Below are 17,243 nucleotides of genomic sequence, written 5' to 3'. Positions count from 1 at the left end.
TATATAATGATCTCCTGGTTCTGCTCATTTCACTCAGCATCAGTTCATGTAAGTCTCTCCAGGGCTTTCTGAAATCATCCTGTTGGTCGTTTCTTACAGAACAGTAATATTCCATAATATTCATATACCACAATTTATTCAGCCATTCTCCAACTGATGGACATCCATTCAGTTTCCAGTTTCTAGCCACTACAAAAAGGGCTGCCACAAACATTCGTGCACATACAGGTCTCTTTCCCTTCTTTATAATCTCTTTGGGGTATAATCCCAGTAGTAACACTGCTGGATCAAAGGGTATCCACAGTTTGATAACTTTTTGAGCATAGTTCCAAACTACTCTCCAGAATGGTTGGATTCGTTCACAACTCCACCAACAATGCATCAATGTCCCAGTTTTCCCGCATCCCCTCCAACAATCATCATTATTTTTTCCTGTCATCTTAGCTAATCTGACAGGTGTGTAGTGGTATCTTAGAGTTGTCTTAATTTGCATTTCTCTGATTAATAATGACTTGGAGCATCTTTTCATATGACTAGAAATAGTTTCAATTTCTTCATCTGAGAATTGTCTGTTCATATCCTTTGACCATTTTTCAAATGGAGAATGGCTGGATTTTTTATAAATTAGAGTTAATTCTCTATATATTTTGGAAATGAGGCCTTTATCAGAACCTTTGACTGTAAAAATATTTTCCCAGTTTATTGCTTCCTTCTAATCTTGTCTGCATTAGTTTTGTTTGTACAAAAACTTTTCAGTTTGGTATAATCGAAATTTTCTACTTTGTGATCAGTAATGATCTCTAGTTCTTCTTTGGTCATAAAGACCTTCCCCTTCCACAGGTCTGAGAGGTAAACTATCCTGTGTTCCTCTAATTTATTAATAATTTCATTCTTTATGCCTAGGTCATGAACCCATTTTGACCTTTATCTTGGTGTACGGCTTAAGTATGGATCAATGCCTAGTTTCTGCCATATTAGTTTCCAATTTTCCCAGCAATTTTTATCAAACAGTAAGTTCTTATCCCAAAAGCTGGGGTCTTTGGGTTTGTCAAAGACTAGGTTGCTATATTTGTTGACTGTTTTATCCCTTGAACCTAACCTATTCCACTGATCAACTAATCTATTCCTTAGCCAATACCAAATAGTTTTGGTAACTGCTGCTCTGTAATATAATTTTAGATCTGGTACAGCTAAGCCACCTTCATTTGATTTTTTTTTCATTAATTCCCTTGAAATTTTTGACCTTTTGTTTTTCCATATGAATTTTGTTGTTATTTTTTCTAGGTCATTAAAATAGTTTTTTGGGAGTCTGATTGGTATAGCGCTAAATAAATAGATTAGTTTAGGTAATATTGTCATCTTTATTATATTTGCTCGCCCTATCCAAGAGCATTTAATATTTTTCCAATTGGTTAGATCAGACTTAATTTGTATAAAAAGTGGTCTGTAATTTTGCTCATAAAGTTTCTGATTTTTCCTTGGCAGATAGATTCCTAAATATTTTATATTATCAGTAGTTACTTTAAATGGAATTTCTCTTTGTAACTCTGTTGGATTTTGTTAGTGATATATAAGAATGCTGATGACTTATGTGGGTTTATTTTATAACCAGCAACTTTGCTAAAGTTGTGGATTATTTCTAATAACTTTTTAGTAGAATCTCTGGGGTTCTCTAAGTATACCATCATGTCATCGGCAAAGAGTAATAATTTGGTTTCCTCATTGCCTACTCTTATTCCTTTAATCTCTTTCTCAGCTCTTATTGCCAAAGCTAGTGTTTCTAATACAATATTAAATAGTAATGGTGATAGTGGGCAACCTTGTTTTACTACAGATCTTATTGGGAATGGTTGCAGTTTGTCTCCATTACATATGATGCTTACTGATGGTTTTAAATAGATGCTGCTGATTATTTTAAGGAAAAGTCCATTTATTCCTATACTCTCAAATGTTTTTAATAGGAATGGATGTTGGATTTTATCAAATGCTTTTTCTGCATCTATTGAGATGATCATATGGTTTTGTTAATTTGGTTATTAACATGGCCAATTATATTGATAGTTTTCCTAATATTGAACCAGCCCTGCATTCCTAGTATAAATCCTACTTGATCATCATGTATTATCCTGGAGATGATTTTCTGTAGTCTTTTTGCTAATATCTTATTTAAGATTTTAGCATCAATATTCATCAGGGAGATTGGTCTATAATTTTCTTTCTGTTTTCAACCTACCTGGTTTAGGTATCAGTACCATGTCTGTGTCATAGAAGGAATTTGGTAGGACTCCTTCATTCCCTATTTTATCAAATAATTTATATAGCATTGGGGCCAATTGTTCTTTAAATGTTTGGTAAAATTCACATGTAAATCCATCTGGTCCTGGGGATTTTTTCTTAGGGAGTTGTTTAATTGCCTGTTCTATTTCTTTTTCTGAAATGGACTATTCAAGTAATTTACTTCCTCCTCTGTTAGTCTGGGAAGTCTATATTTTTGGAGGTAGTTATCCATTTCACTTAGGTTATCAAATTTATTGGCATAAAGTTGAGCAAAATAACTCCTTATTATTTCTCTAATTTCCTCTTCATTGGTGGAAAGTTCTCCCTTTTCATTTTTAAGACTGCTAATTTCATTTTCCTCCCTCCTTTATCTAATCAGATTTACCAAAGGCTTATCTATTTTATTGGCTTTTTCATAGAACCAACTCTTAGTTTTATTAATTAGTTCAATAGTTTTTTTACTTTCAATATTTTTTAATTTCTCCTTTTAATTTTAGAATTTCAAATTTAGTTTTGATTGGGGTTTTTTAATTTGGTCTTTTTAGTTTTTTTAGTTGCAAGCCCAATTCATTAATCTTTTCTTTCTCTGTTTTATTCAAGTAAGCCTCTAAGGATATAAAATTCCCTCTTATTACCGCTTTTGGCTGCATCCCACAAATTTTGGTATGACGTCTCATCATTGTCACTATCTTGAGTGAAATTATTAATTGTATCTATAATTTGCTGCTTCACATAATCTGGGGTTATTAGGATGGCAGGAAATACAGATTTAGTAATTCTAACCGTAAATGTGAATGGGATGAACTCTCCCATAAAGAGGAGGCAGATAGCAGACTGGATCAAAAGTCAGAACCCTACAATATGTTGTTTACAAGAAACACATTTAAAGCAGGGAGATACATATAGAGTAAAGGTAAAAGGCTGGACCAAAATCTATTATGCTTCAGGTGAAGTCAAAAAGAGGGTAGCCATCCTTATCTCAGATCAAGCAAAAGCAAAAATTGATCTAATTAAAAGAGATAAGGAAGGAAACTACATCCTGCTAAAGGGTAGCATAAACAACGAAGCAATATCAATATTAAACATATATGCACCAAGTGGTATGGCATCCAACTTCCTAAAGGCCAGAATTTTAGAACTGGAACAGACCTTAGAGATTATCTACTATAACCTTGTCTAACTACAGAATTTGCCAACTATGCCAGGGACAGCTAGGATGGCTCAGTGGATAGAGCACTTGGCCTAGAATCAGAAAACCTTGAGTTCAAATGTAATCTTAAATACTTACTAGTTGTGTGATTCTGGGAAAGATATTTAACCTTTATTTGCCTTAATCCACTGGAGAAGGAAATTCAAACTATTCCATTAGTTTAGCTAAGAAAACCCCTTGGACATTATGAATAACAAAGTCAGATATGACGGAATGTTAACTTTATCTAAATACAGATAAGAAAATTGAAGCTCAGTGAAGATATAATTTGCACAAGTTCACTACAGTACCTGAAGTAGTCCCCAGACTTCCTGGTTCCCTGGTCAATATTATTTCTACTAGAACACATTGCCTTATAGAACATAAAAATCAGAATATTCCCATAAGTAATGATATTAATCAATCCAGTAATTACTATCCCATGAAATTTTGCTTTCATGGCAACCAAAAGTCCATCAATGATGTTTATAAAGCTCATGAAATCAAGGTCTTATGTAAACTTTTTATCTCTTCTGGTATGTAGTGTCATGCTTTGCACTCAGTATTGACAATATATTTTTTGTGAAAGAATAAAAAGAAATAAATGCTGACTTTCCTTATATAACCTTCCTCTTTAAGTACAATATAGGGATGTAGAATAACCCTAACCTGAAAAGAATAAGTAAATATTCTAAGTATAGTGATGAGAAATCATATTTTAAATGATTAGGGGCAGGGTACTTCCCACACAACTTATAGGAGTTCTCCTGGATACCTGTCTTTAAATCAGACTTCATCATATTATCAGTCATAAAAAGATTTAGACTGTCTTGGAAACAGAAGCATGAGCTCAGGGTCTTGCACTTATTTAGTTATGTGATCTCAAACATATCACAAACTTTCTGAACTTGTTATAAAATGGAGATCATAGTACCTGCAGTATCTATTTCATGGAGTTGTGATGAATATGAGATAATGTAAATAAATTACATTGTCATGATAAAGTTCTTTTTTATTATTAAATGTTTTATTTTTCTAGTTATACATGTACATTAACTTTTAAAATACACATTTCTTTATCACGTTAGGAGATAAAAATCAGAATAAAAGGGAAAAACTACTAGAGTGAAAAAAAAAAACAGAAAAAGAAGTGAATATATCATATGTTGATTTACATTCAGTCTTCAAAGTTCTCTTTCTGGATGCAGATGGTATTTTCTATCCAAAGTTTATTGGGGTAGACTTGGATACTGAACTACCAACAAGAACCAAGTCTTTCAGATAGTAAAAGCACATTCTTGCTCTTACTATGTACAATGTATTTCTGGTTCTGCTTATGTGAAGTTCTTTATATATAATATGATTTGGTTTGGTTTATTTGTTTGTTAAGAAAGATTCAGATCAGAAATTTCATAAATCTGAGGAATCCTAGTATAGAAACTACTTCCATACAATTCATATGGCCAGTTAATCAATAACATCACCCAAAGAATTACCTGTGGCCCTGAGAATTAAGTGCTGTGCCCAGGATCATATAGTTATAATGTATCAGAGGCAAGACCTGCACCTTGTCATCCTAACTCCAAGATGAGGCCTCTATCCACATCACTATTATCACCAAACTTTATTGAAACTCAACTTTAATGTGCTGGCACTTGACTACTACATGGTACTTCCAAACAAATTATTCTTGTATATATTATCAAATTTTATGAATGAGAAGTAGACCATAACTATATAGATATAAATATAGTAAAATGAATCAGGAATGTTTCCATTTTGATTAAATTTTGGATGAATCTAGATGTTAAGGAAGAAAAATAATTCTCACAAAAACTGAAAGGGTAGTTCTGTAGAATCTAAGTGTGGCAAGTGGTTTTGAAATAGTTGTGGGTATGAGTACTACAAACTTAGAATCTATACTGATGGCTGAAGTGACCTTTCCCCATATGTACACAGTTAATAAAGTTAATAAAATAAGCAGTAAAAAAGTACATATCTAAAATGCCTTATATATGTGTTCTCCTTAGTGACATTTTAGCATAATTATGGTAGATTCTAAGAACCTTTACCAAAAATGCTTACCACTATCTTGGAAGATGTGCAGTACAAAATCTTAATAAAAGAGATATTCCATATTGATGGTGAGGTCCACTAGATATTCCTGTTTATAGTTAGTATTATACTAATTGTATTGAGGGTTACAAAATGGCAAAGCATCCTCCAGGAAATAAATAATTATTCAAAAGAATTAAGCCAATCCATTTTGGAAATATCTATAGATAAAGAATTTCTTGTATACAAATTATCATAAAAGGACCACCCAGAGAGCTGACATATATATATACACATAATATGTTATATATTATACACAACACACACACACACACACACACACACACACACTACACACAATACACATCTTGGATATGACAATGCATCAACAATTAACTGAGTTCATAACTGAATGGGAGGAAAGTGGGCTAGATTGCTTTTGTGAAGGTGTGTTATGCTTTAAATGATTCCTGATTTCTTCCTGGAAAAAGCATATCTTTTAAAACATATGCTTCTGGTGCTGTGATCATGGAATGTCCTAATCTCTAAAGAAGTAAAGTTCAGGATCATAACGAGGTTAATATAAAGGTGATTGGTGCCTATGACTAGGCAGTGATATATTACCTACCAAGAATTACATAAGAGAAGGGTCATAAAGGATGCTATGAAAGACATATATAATTGAAAAACATGCTTTGATTATAAATTAAGATTGAGGGATAAATTAAGAACAGCAAGCATGCTCTAGTAATAACCAGGCAGTGTCAAGAGATCTATAGGAAGACCCATGCCCATAGGACCCTCTTCAGAGCCTTTATGATAGAACATGGAAGGATCACATAAGGTGAGACAGAATCAATGACCATGGACCATTGAGGGACTACAGTTGTCCCTTCCACATGAATTTCTCCATTGAGACTTCAATATATCACAGGTTGACATAAGAAATTAACTGGGAATTGGGGGCAGGGGGGGCGGATAATTTGCACAAAATACAGACAATATGTGAAAGCCAGCAGAAGACAAAATAAGTTTAGAAACTCAGAAATGCATAAAATATGTATATAGTATCATGAAATATTAACATATATTATCTTTTAATACTGTAATTCATAATTCTTCTCTGGTACAAAAGAAAGAGTCAAAATTTTTATATGAATTTTCCAGATCAATAGGAACATTGTGTCCCATATGCCCCAGTGATGTGGAAGGCATAACTGTACTCACATTGTTGAATTCACAGATAAAATGTCAAAATGAAAGTGTTTGCACCTGAAGTTATTTTCCTATTTAAAAAAAAAAAAGCTGATCAAACCCCTTAAGACCTGCCCCTAAGCATTAATTCCCTACTTACCAAATTCCCTAATTCTTCATTTCTCCTTTACTTAGTATTCTAGAGGAGTGCATCCTTGTTTTGTTTTTTTTTGTTTGTTTGTTTGTTTGTTTGTTTTTGGCAGAAATGCTAAAAAAAAAAAAAAAGTAATAATAATCCTGATGGAATTCTTCTATTTGAGGAAGGCTTTCATTTGGCATCTTTGGGGAAATGTCAGAGGAGCAGAAACTGTCTATACTCAGGAAACTTGCCTCATCCCTGTTAAGTTATCACAAGTTTAAAAAACATATAAACTTAATTACTTCTCTTAGCAGAGTTCACAATTCAGAAAATTTTATTTACAGGAAAAGTGTGTGTGTGTGTGTGTGTGTGTGTGTGTGTGTAAACTGTTTACCTCTTAATTTTAACCCATTATCCTGAGACATACTGTAACATCCATGAGCACCCTCATAGTGATTTATCACAATTTCTTAATTGTGATCTTAGCCTCTTAAATAAAAGCAGCCTCTTAAATAAAAGCAGTGAAATTAATGTATTGATACTAGAAAACATATCATTCTCTTGGTCTTTTTGTCTTTTTTGGCAATGAAAATATTCCATTTCAATATTTCCTGTCATTCTAGTTCATGTATGAATATCAGAAAATGCACCATGTCCCTCCTTTATTGCACTTTTTGGCAATGAAATATAGTCAGTATTTTTCTAATATGCTATTTAGTATGGGTATCAGAAAATGCATTCTCTTTTCTTTGTCATTTTGGCAGTGAAAATATTCAATTTTAGTATTCCTTAATATGTCAAATAATTAACTAGGGGACATTCAACAACAACATTTCCTATTTCCTATTAGGAAACACCTGTATTGTAAAACCTTTGTAAGGACGTCAGCATCTGGGGAGAGTGATTGTGTTTTTAAGTTAGAAATGCACTACTATGCTTCCACACATGCCATGATGAATAATTTTCTTTCTTGTTAGTGTTTATACTTATCAAGTCTTTGTCATCATTCCTGGTCAGTCATCATTTAACCAAACTACACTGTGCATTATCAAATGCTTTTGCTCTCTCCTCATAAATCAGCTCCTTCTGCCCCTTAATTACCCTTGCCAGTCTCCTCTGAACTCCTTCCAGGTTGTATTTTATCTCCCCCTCTCACTCCCTCAGATAATAAGGTGTCTAGTCTTGAATATGTCTTGTAATATTTCTGGATGCCACTATGTGAAACTGAAGTCAGATGATTTTATTTGTGTGGTAAGTGTTTTGTAGTTTTGCTCATATAGTTCCTGACTTTCCTTTGGCAGATAGATTCCCAAATATTTTATACTATTGACAGTTATTTTAAATGGAATTTCTCTTTGTATCTCTTGCTGTTTGATTTTATTAGTGATGTATAAAAATGCTGATGATTTATGTGGATTTACTTTGTATTCTGCAACTTCGCTAAAGTTGTGAATTATTTCTAATAGCTTTTTAGTAGAATCTCTGAGATTCTCTAAGTATACCATCATATCATCTACAAAAAGTGACAATTTGGTTTCCTCATTACCTACTCTAATTGCTTTAATCTCTTTCTCAACTCTTATTGCTGAAGCTAGTGTTTCTAATACAATATTGAATAATAATGGTGATAATGGGCAACCTTGTTTCACATCTGATTTTACTGGGAATGGTTCCAGTTTATCACCTTTACATATGATGCTTATTGATGGTTTTAAATAGATGCTACTGATTATTTTAAATAAAAGCCCATTTATTCCTATACTCTCAAGTATTTTTAATAGGAATGAATGTTGGATTTTTATCAAATACTTTTTCTACATCTGTTGAAATGATCATATGGTTTTTGTTAATTTGGTTATGGATATAGTCAATTATGCTAATATTGAACCAGCCCTGCATTCCTAGCATAAATCCTACTTGGTTGTGGTGATAATCCCGAGGATGATTTCCTGTAGGCTTTTTGCTTATATTTTATTTAAGATTTTTGCATCAATATTCATTAGGAAGATTGGTCTATAATTTTCTTTCTCTGTTTTCAACCTACCTGGTTTAGGTATTAGTACCATTTCTGTGTCATAAAAAGAATTTGGTAGGAGTCCTTCATTCCCATTTTTTTCAAATAGTTTATATAACATTGGAGTTAATTGTTCTTTAAATGTAGAATTCACATGTAAATCGGTCTAGTCCTGGGGATTTTTTCGTAGGGAGTTGCTTAATAGTTTGTTCTATTTCTTTTTCTAAAATGGGACTATTTATGCAATTTACTTCCTCCTCTGTTAATCTGGGCAACCTATTTTTTGAAGGTATTCATTCACTTCATTTAATTTATAAAATTTATTAGTATAAAGTTGGGCAAAGTAACTCCAAATTATTGCTCTAATTTCCTCTTCATTAGTGGAAAGTTCTCCCTTTTCATTTTTAAGACTAACAATTTCCTTTTCTTCTTTCCTTTTTCTAATCAAATTCACCAAAGGTTTATCTATTTTGTTGGTTTTTTCATAAAAAACAACTTTTAGTTTTTTTATTAATTCAATAGGTTTTTTTTATTTTCAATTTTATTAATCTTTCCTTTTATTTTTAGAATTTCAAGTTTTGTATTTGATTGGGGTTTTTAATTTGCTCTTTTTCTAGCTTTTTTTTTAGTTGCAAGCCCAATTCATTGGTCTTCTCTTTCTCTATTTTATGAAAGTAAGCCTCTAGAAATATAAAATTTCCCTATTACCACTTTGGCTGCATCACACAAATTTTAGTATGTTGTCTCATTATTGTCTTTTTCTTGGATGAAATTATTAATTGTGTCTATGATTTATTGTTTCACCCATTCATTCTTTAGGATGAGATTATTTAGTTTCCAATTACTTTTTGGTCTATTTTCCCCTGGCTTTTTATTGAATGTAGTTTTTATTGTGTCATGATCTGAAAAGAATGTATTTACTATCTCTGCCTTTCTGCATTTGATTTTGAGGTCTTTATGTCCTAATATATGGTCAATTTTTGTATAGGTTCCATGAACTGCCAAGAAGTATACTCCTTTCTGTCTCCATTAAATTTTCTCCAAAAATCTAACATATCTAACTTTTCTAGTATTCTATCTAGTATTCTCTTTAATTTTTTCTTATTTATTTTGTGGTTTGATTTATCTAGTTCTGAGAGTGCAAGGTTGAGATCTCCCACTATTATAGTTTTGCTGTCTATTTCTTCTTGCAGTTCTCAACTTCTCCTTTAGGAAGTTAGATGCTATACCACTTGGTGCACATATGTTTAGTATTGATATTGCTTCATTATCTATGGTACCCTTTAGCAAGATATAGTTTCCTTCCTTATCTCTTTTAATTAGATCAATTTTTGCTTTGGCTTGATCTAGTATCAGGATGGCTACCCCTGCTTTTTTTTTTTTTTTTTTTTAACTTCACTTGAAACATAACAGACTCTACTCTAGCCTTTTACCTTTACTCTCTATGTATCACTCTGCTTTAAATGTGTTTCCTGTAAACAACATATTGTAGGATTCTAGCTTTTAATCCAGTCTGCTATCCACCTCCACTTTATGGGACAGTTCACCCCATTAACATTTACAGTTAAAACTACTAATTCTGTATTTCCTGCCCTCTTATTATTCCCAGATTATACTTTTATCTTTTCTTTTCCCCTTACTTCCCTCCCCAGTATTTTACTTATGAGCACCACTTGCCTCAAGCAGCTCTCCCCTTTTAGATTCCCTCCCCCTTTCTTATACCTTTCCCCTATTATTTCTGTATTTGGTTCTATTTAGCCTCCCCTTCCCTTTTCATTTTTTCCCATCCTCTTTTTAATACAGTGAAAGAAGTTTCTCTGTAAACTAAATATGTCTAATATTTTTGAGCCAAATCTGATGACAGTGTGATTCACATAATGTTCATCCTCCTCCCTTCTTTCCCCTAAATACAATAGGTTTTCTTTGCCTCTTCATGAGATGTAATTTGCCTCTTTTTACCTCCACTTTTCTCTTTTTCTGGTATAATTCTCTTTACACCTTTAGTTCCTTTTTTATATTATAACAGTAAAATCAAATTATATAAGCACTCTCTATGTATACCCATAACAGAAATCCAGTTCTCAAAAGTTATTTTTACTTTTTTATACTTCTCTTAAAAGAATTTCATAATCAGTGTGAAGGTAGTAGGAGAACTCAGAAAGAAACATGTGTCCTCTCTACCATCGTGGCTCCATCCCCAAGTCATTTCTTTTGAAGGAATAAAAGTGATTTACATATCATACCATAAAAAGTCTGATTATTTTGTCATTGCAATAAAAATACAATAAGGGATAATTTTAAAATATCAGAAAAAGTGTGTTATTTTAAGGAGGTCATTATTCCTTTTACATTTTGCATGATTATTTTGCTTAGGATTCACCATTTGTTACAGTCTATGGAGAAAAGGTTAAATGGATCCCAATATCTATCAGTATTATCTGAATTCTATGTTAAATGTGACTGAGCCAAATTGCACTGTGTACATCTAATGAATCAATCAATATTTATTAAATGCTGGGTATGGACCAGGCACTATGTACTAAGTCCCTGACTCTCTTTTATCTCATGTCCATCTTTAATTCCCTGTTTTTGATTTTGGTCTATTAACATTGAATGGCATTCATTTTGATTCTTCTCAATATTTCTTTATTAGCATTTCTTATCTAGATATTAAACAAAGCCTAACTCCCATCCTTTAAGCCCCAAAATATAACAGTAGTGTGCCTAATTCTTCCATTTACTGCTGGGTCTTGGCTTCTACCATTTAATTTGAACTTAATTGAATTTAATTTGAATTTCTATAATTCTGATGCTGTTTCTTCTTCCCAAAGCAATCTGCATTATAATATTATGAATGTTATTTTTACAATAGTGAGTTAAGCTCTTTCCAAAATGGAGATGCCCTCAAGTACATCTACAGATTTTGTAATATGATTAAAATACCTGCATTCTTTATTTGATTTGATTTATTCTTGCTGCCTACTTTCATTTTGATGTTCTGATATACCCAGCTTCACTGCTTCACTTGGTTCCATTCTTTTGAAAATTATCTTTCTAGTATTGACTCTTTGCCTATTGAAAATAGTAGGTTTATACTTTGATCTCATGGTAGTCCAGGAAGCTGTGGTGTTTTCTATTGCTATTTGAACAAGATAAGAAGCATAGCATAGTGGGTATTGAGTTAGCTTTGAGGGTAGAGCCAAAAAGACCACAGTTCAAGTCCTGTGACACATATTGGCCATATCACCCTAGGCATGTAAATCTAATCTGCCAATACCTCCAAACAGCTGATTAAGTTTAAGTTTAACTTGAAGAACTGTTGCCATCTTTGTTGGTGGAGGGAATTTCCTAACCAGAAAATTCCTATAACTAATAAAATCAGAGATCTAGGCAGGCACAAATATACAGATATGCAAAAAATACATGTGTATGAATAAACTTCAAAAATGAATAAATAGATAAACTACCATCTATTCCTGCACTTCCCTCCTCCTATACTTTCTTTCCTCATTAGTCTCCTTCCTTAGAACAGACCCTTTCCCTTCTCACCTCTGAGTGCTAAAAATCTTTCCCTTAAGAGTCTACAAAGGAGCCTTTTTATTCACCAAAGCTTCATTTCTTCCCACCCAGGGAGTCTTGTACTCTCCTCCTCAAATTAAAGTGATCTCTCCTTCTTCAAATTTCTCATTTTTCAAATGGCAGAAGAAATGCCATTCTATTGTGCATTAGTTACCTGTTTTTGGGCAAAGGAGAAATTATTGTTCCATTGTCACAAATTTCTACTGTCATTTTATTAAAGAGCAGGCTTCCCTTTCAGGGAAGAACAGGAAAATCATTCAATCAAATTTTCACCTTGGTATGCTATCTTGGGGAAGAAAAATCAGACCATTCTTGAAGTTTGAAGCACTTGTTGCTTCACTTAAATTGCTTAAGGCCCTGAAAGGATTTTCTCCTGAGACCAAATTCCTATGGATAAAGAAAACCTGCTTGAACTCACTTCTCAGTGATAAACTCCCCATTCCAACTATTCTGAATCTCCTGTTGTCAATATTCAAAACCCATTTTTGGTCAAATTGGCCTATCCCTTATTTTCATTTCCCCTCAATACAACTCCCAGTCTATCTCCTCCTTTAAAGCTACCCAACCATTCCATAGTGCTCTCTTTCATCTTTCCTCTTAAATCTTTTCCTTTCTCACTTATTCAATTTTCTGATTTTTACTGAAACTTGACTTCCTTCTGAAAACATAACTTTCCTGGCCTCTCTTTTTAGCACTTGGCTATATTTTCACTCCTTATCCTCTGACTCACTTGTCAAGGTGGCAGAATTGGAATACCCCTTGCTTCTCACTGGTATTTCTAGGCATTTTCTCTACCACCATCATTGAACAACCTTTCTTCTTTTGCATCGCACTGAATCTATATGTGAGAGGCAGCTAGGTTGTATTGTAGACAGATTTGCATGGCTGAAGTCAGGAAGACTCATTTTCTTGAATACAAATCTGACCTCATACATTTACTGGCTATGTGACCCTAGTCAAGTCTCTTAACCCTGTTTGCCACAGTTTTCTCATCTGTAAAATGAGATGAGAAGGAAATGGCAAACACTCTAGTATCTTTGCCAAACAACAATGAAACAACCCCAGATGAGGTCAGAAAAAATAATATAGAATCGAAAAATGGCTATAAAACAACAAAAATCCATATCTACCATCCCCATTCAAAATTCTATCAAATTCTGGTAGCTATTTCTACTATCTCCAGGCGGCTCCCCTTTTTTACTCAGTCAGTTCAATGCCCAGCTCACAGTCCTCTCTTATTTGCCTCCTGAGTACATCACAAAGAAGTTCAACACATAGACAGACAGACAGATAGGTAGATAGTCTCAAATAATTCAGAATTCCTCAACTTAATTCATTTCAAATGACCTACTCTTCTATCTCACCTCAGCCAGGCACAAAAATGGTCATATCCTAGATTCTGTCATCATCCACAAATGAACCACTTCCTTACTCATGGGCTTGGAAATTCTCTTATCTAAACAAATCTAAACAAAATCTATTGTCATTTCACCTTTTTTATTCTTTGTTCCTGATCTTACCTTTAATCTTAAAATTTTTCCTATGCTATTGCCTCTGCACTAGCTATAATCTCTTTTTCTATTTTGATCCATTGATGAACCAGTTCAACTCTATACTGTCTTCTTTTGATTCCCTTACTCTTTATCATGACATGTCTCAATAACTCATTCCCACCATCTACTACCTTCACTTTTACACATTATACTGAATAAAGCTGAAGAAAATCACAAAACCATGCAGACTGGCTCAACTGAAATTTTATATTATATCATTTCACCTGGGCCCTCACTGCTACAAAGCAATCTTTTTATGCTTCCTAATTAACTTACTATCTCACCACAGTGAGTTCTAAACTTTTGCCTCCCTCCTTAACCTGTCTAGGCTTTCTCTCCTCCTTTCTCTCTTATCTCGATATTTTACAAAACAATTTTTTTTAAATGACCAGTCACCAACACCTCTCTCTCTCTTCTCCACATCTCACATCATCAAAATGCGTTCTGTCATCACCACGTTTATTCTTGTTTCATATGAAGGAAGTGGCTTTTCTCATGGCAAACTCATCTATATAAATGTGTTCTTATTCTATCCCATCTTCTTTAGCAGGGTTCCTCTTTCATAAACTTCACTCTCATTTCAATCTCTCCTCGTCTGCTCTATTTATTATCAAAAAGCCCACGTTGATGTATCCACCTGCACTATCTATTGTTGAATAACTTCTCTCTTTTGTGATTAAATTCCTTGAAAAAAATTTATAAGGGTTGCCTTTATTTTCTTTCTCATCAGTATATTTTTAAACTTTATAGTTTGACTTCTGGCCTTGTTGTTCAATTGGAAAAGCTCTCTCAAGTTACTAATGAATGGTCTTTTCACAGTCCCCATTTTTCTTGACATTCCTACAACCTTTGATATTTTAAAACATTTTCTTCTCCTTGAAATCCTTTTCTCTTTAGGTTTCAATTTCACTATTCTAAACTGACTCTCCTCCTATCTTCTGACCATTCTTTCTCAGTCATCTTTTTGAGATCTTCATGTGAATCACAGTTATTTAATATTAGTGTTCCCTGAGGGCTCTTTCCTTCTTGCTCTATACTATTTCATTTGGTGATCTCATCAGTACCCATAATTTCAATCGTTTTCATGCTGAGAATTCTTAGATCTACTTATCTAGCTTTAATCTCTCTCCTATACTTTGGATTTGTATCTTCAACTGCTTTTTAGATATCTCAAACTTCATGTACTATTCATGTCTTAAACGCAACATGTCCAAAACTGAAATCAACATCTTTCCTCTCAAACTGTCCTTCCTTCTGAATTTTCCTATTACTATTGAGGTTACCACCATGCTCCCAATTACCCAACCATGTGTCATCCTTGACTGCTTTTCTCTCTCCAGCTTATATCTGTTTTTAAATGCTGCTTATTTTAATCTTCACCATATCTTTCATATATATGCCCTTCTTTTCTCTGACATTACCAACATTCCAATGCAAAGCCCTTATTACTTTATATCTGGATTATTGTACTACTTTGCTTATTGGTGTTTCTGCCTCAAGTTTTTCCCAGCTCTAGTCAATCCTCCACTCAGCTGTCAAATTAATCTTCCTAAAGGAGCAGAAATGATTATCTTACCCACCTATTCAATAAACTCCAGTGATTTCCTAACACATCTAGGATCAAATATAAAAATTCTTTGTTTGGTATTCAAAGCCCTTCACAACCTGGCTGGCTACTACATTTCTAGGCTTTTTGCACTTTATTTCCCTCCCCATTTCTTTGTAGCTTTCTTTCTTTGCTTCCTTTCTCCCCCTCCCCTCCCCCCCCAGGCATTTGGGATTAAGTGACTTGCCCAGGATCACACAGCTAGGAAGTGTTAAGTGGCTGAGGTCAGATTTGAACTCACGTCCTGCTGACTTCAGGGCTGGTAATCTGTCTAGCTGCCCCAACAATAGCTTTCTTATTCCTTGAATAAGATACTCCATTTTCACATTTTGGGTATTTTCTGGGTTTTTCCTCATATATGGAATGTTCTCTTTACTCATCTCCATCTTTTGACTTTCCTGGCTTCCTTCAAATTTCAAATGAATATCTTCTATGTGATGTTTTTCCTGATGTCCCTGAATGATGTGAATTCATTCTATTGACTATCTACAATTTATCCTTTATATTGCTTTTTTGTACATGGTTGTTTTCATGTTTTCTCCTCCATTAGACTTTGAATTCCTTAAGTGCAAAAACAACCTTTTGTCTTTTTTTTTTTTTTTTTTTTTTTTTTAATATCCCCAGTACTTAGAATAGTTCCTGGCACAAAGTAGGCCTTTAAGAAATGCTTATTGATTGATTAACAATCTAACTTGGGCTTCTAACTTGTACTCAGAATATTCTACCTGGTTTCATATTTATTTCTTTATACTCCTTATCCCATCACCCACCATCATTTTAACTGAGAGCTGCTAAGCCGTAAAGTGATCTTCCTAGTTTACATTAGTATGTTAAGGCAAATTGGTGGCATGGTAGTTAAGAGGGCTGGACTTGGAGTCAAGAAGACTTGAATGTAAATCCTACATCAGGCATTTATGAGCTATAGATGCTGGGCAACCCCATAATCTCATTTTCCTTATTTGTATAAAAGTGCTACTAATTTCCCCTACTTTTCAGGGTTGCCAGAATTGCTAAATATTCATCATATCTTGGGCCTTCCCCAATCCCTCTTAATTCCAGGGCTTTCCCTCTTTTAATTATATTGTCTTTATCCTGAATATAACTTACTTTTTAATTATTTGCATATTGTCTCTCCCACTAGATTGTAAATTCCTTGAAGGCAAGGACTATGTTTTATCTTTCTTTTGTCTTTTCTTAGTCTAGCACTAAGGTAGTGCTTAGCATAGTTCCTGAAACACAGCAGAAGCTTGATAAATGTTTGAGTAAATACAAAACTGAAAATATTATCTCAAGAAATTTGAACTGGACTTACTGACCCAATTTCAATTGTCTTTAGTAGTGAAAAGCACTGGAATTAATAGGGATTGGGGAAGGTGCTGTATAATTATGCAATTGGACATGCATTTATTGTTATTATTATTGTTATTGTTATTGTTCAGCCAACTCTGTCTGACTGTTCATGACTCCATTTGGAATTTTCTTGGCAAAGATATTGAAGTGGCTTGCCATTTCCTTTACCAGCTCATTTTATAGATATAGAAATTGAGGCAAACAAGGTTAAGTGACTTGTCCAATGTCACATAATTATTAAGTTTCTGAGGCTGAATTTGAACTCAGGTCATCCTAATTGCAGGCCC

This window comes from Sarcophilus harrisii, chromosome 3, assembly GCF_902635505.1.
Source record: "Sarcophilus harrisii chromosome 3, mSarHar1.11, whole genome shotgun sequence".
Classification (NCBI taxonomy): Eukaryota; Metazoa; Chordata; class Mammalia; order Dasyuromorphia; family Dasyuridae; genus Sarcophilus; species Sarcophilus harrisii.
The sequence above is the reverse complement of the archived record's forward strand: the minus strand, read 5'-3'. Positions refer to the sequence as shown.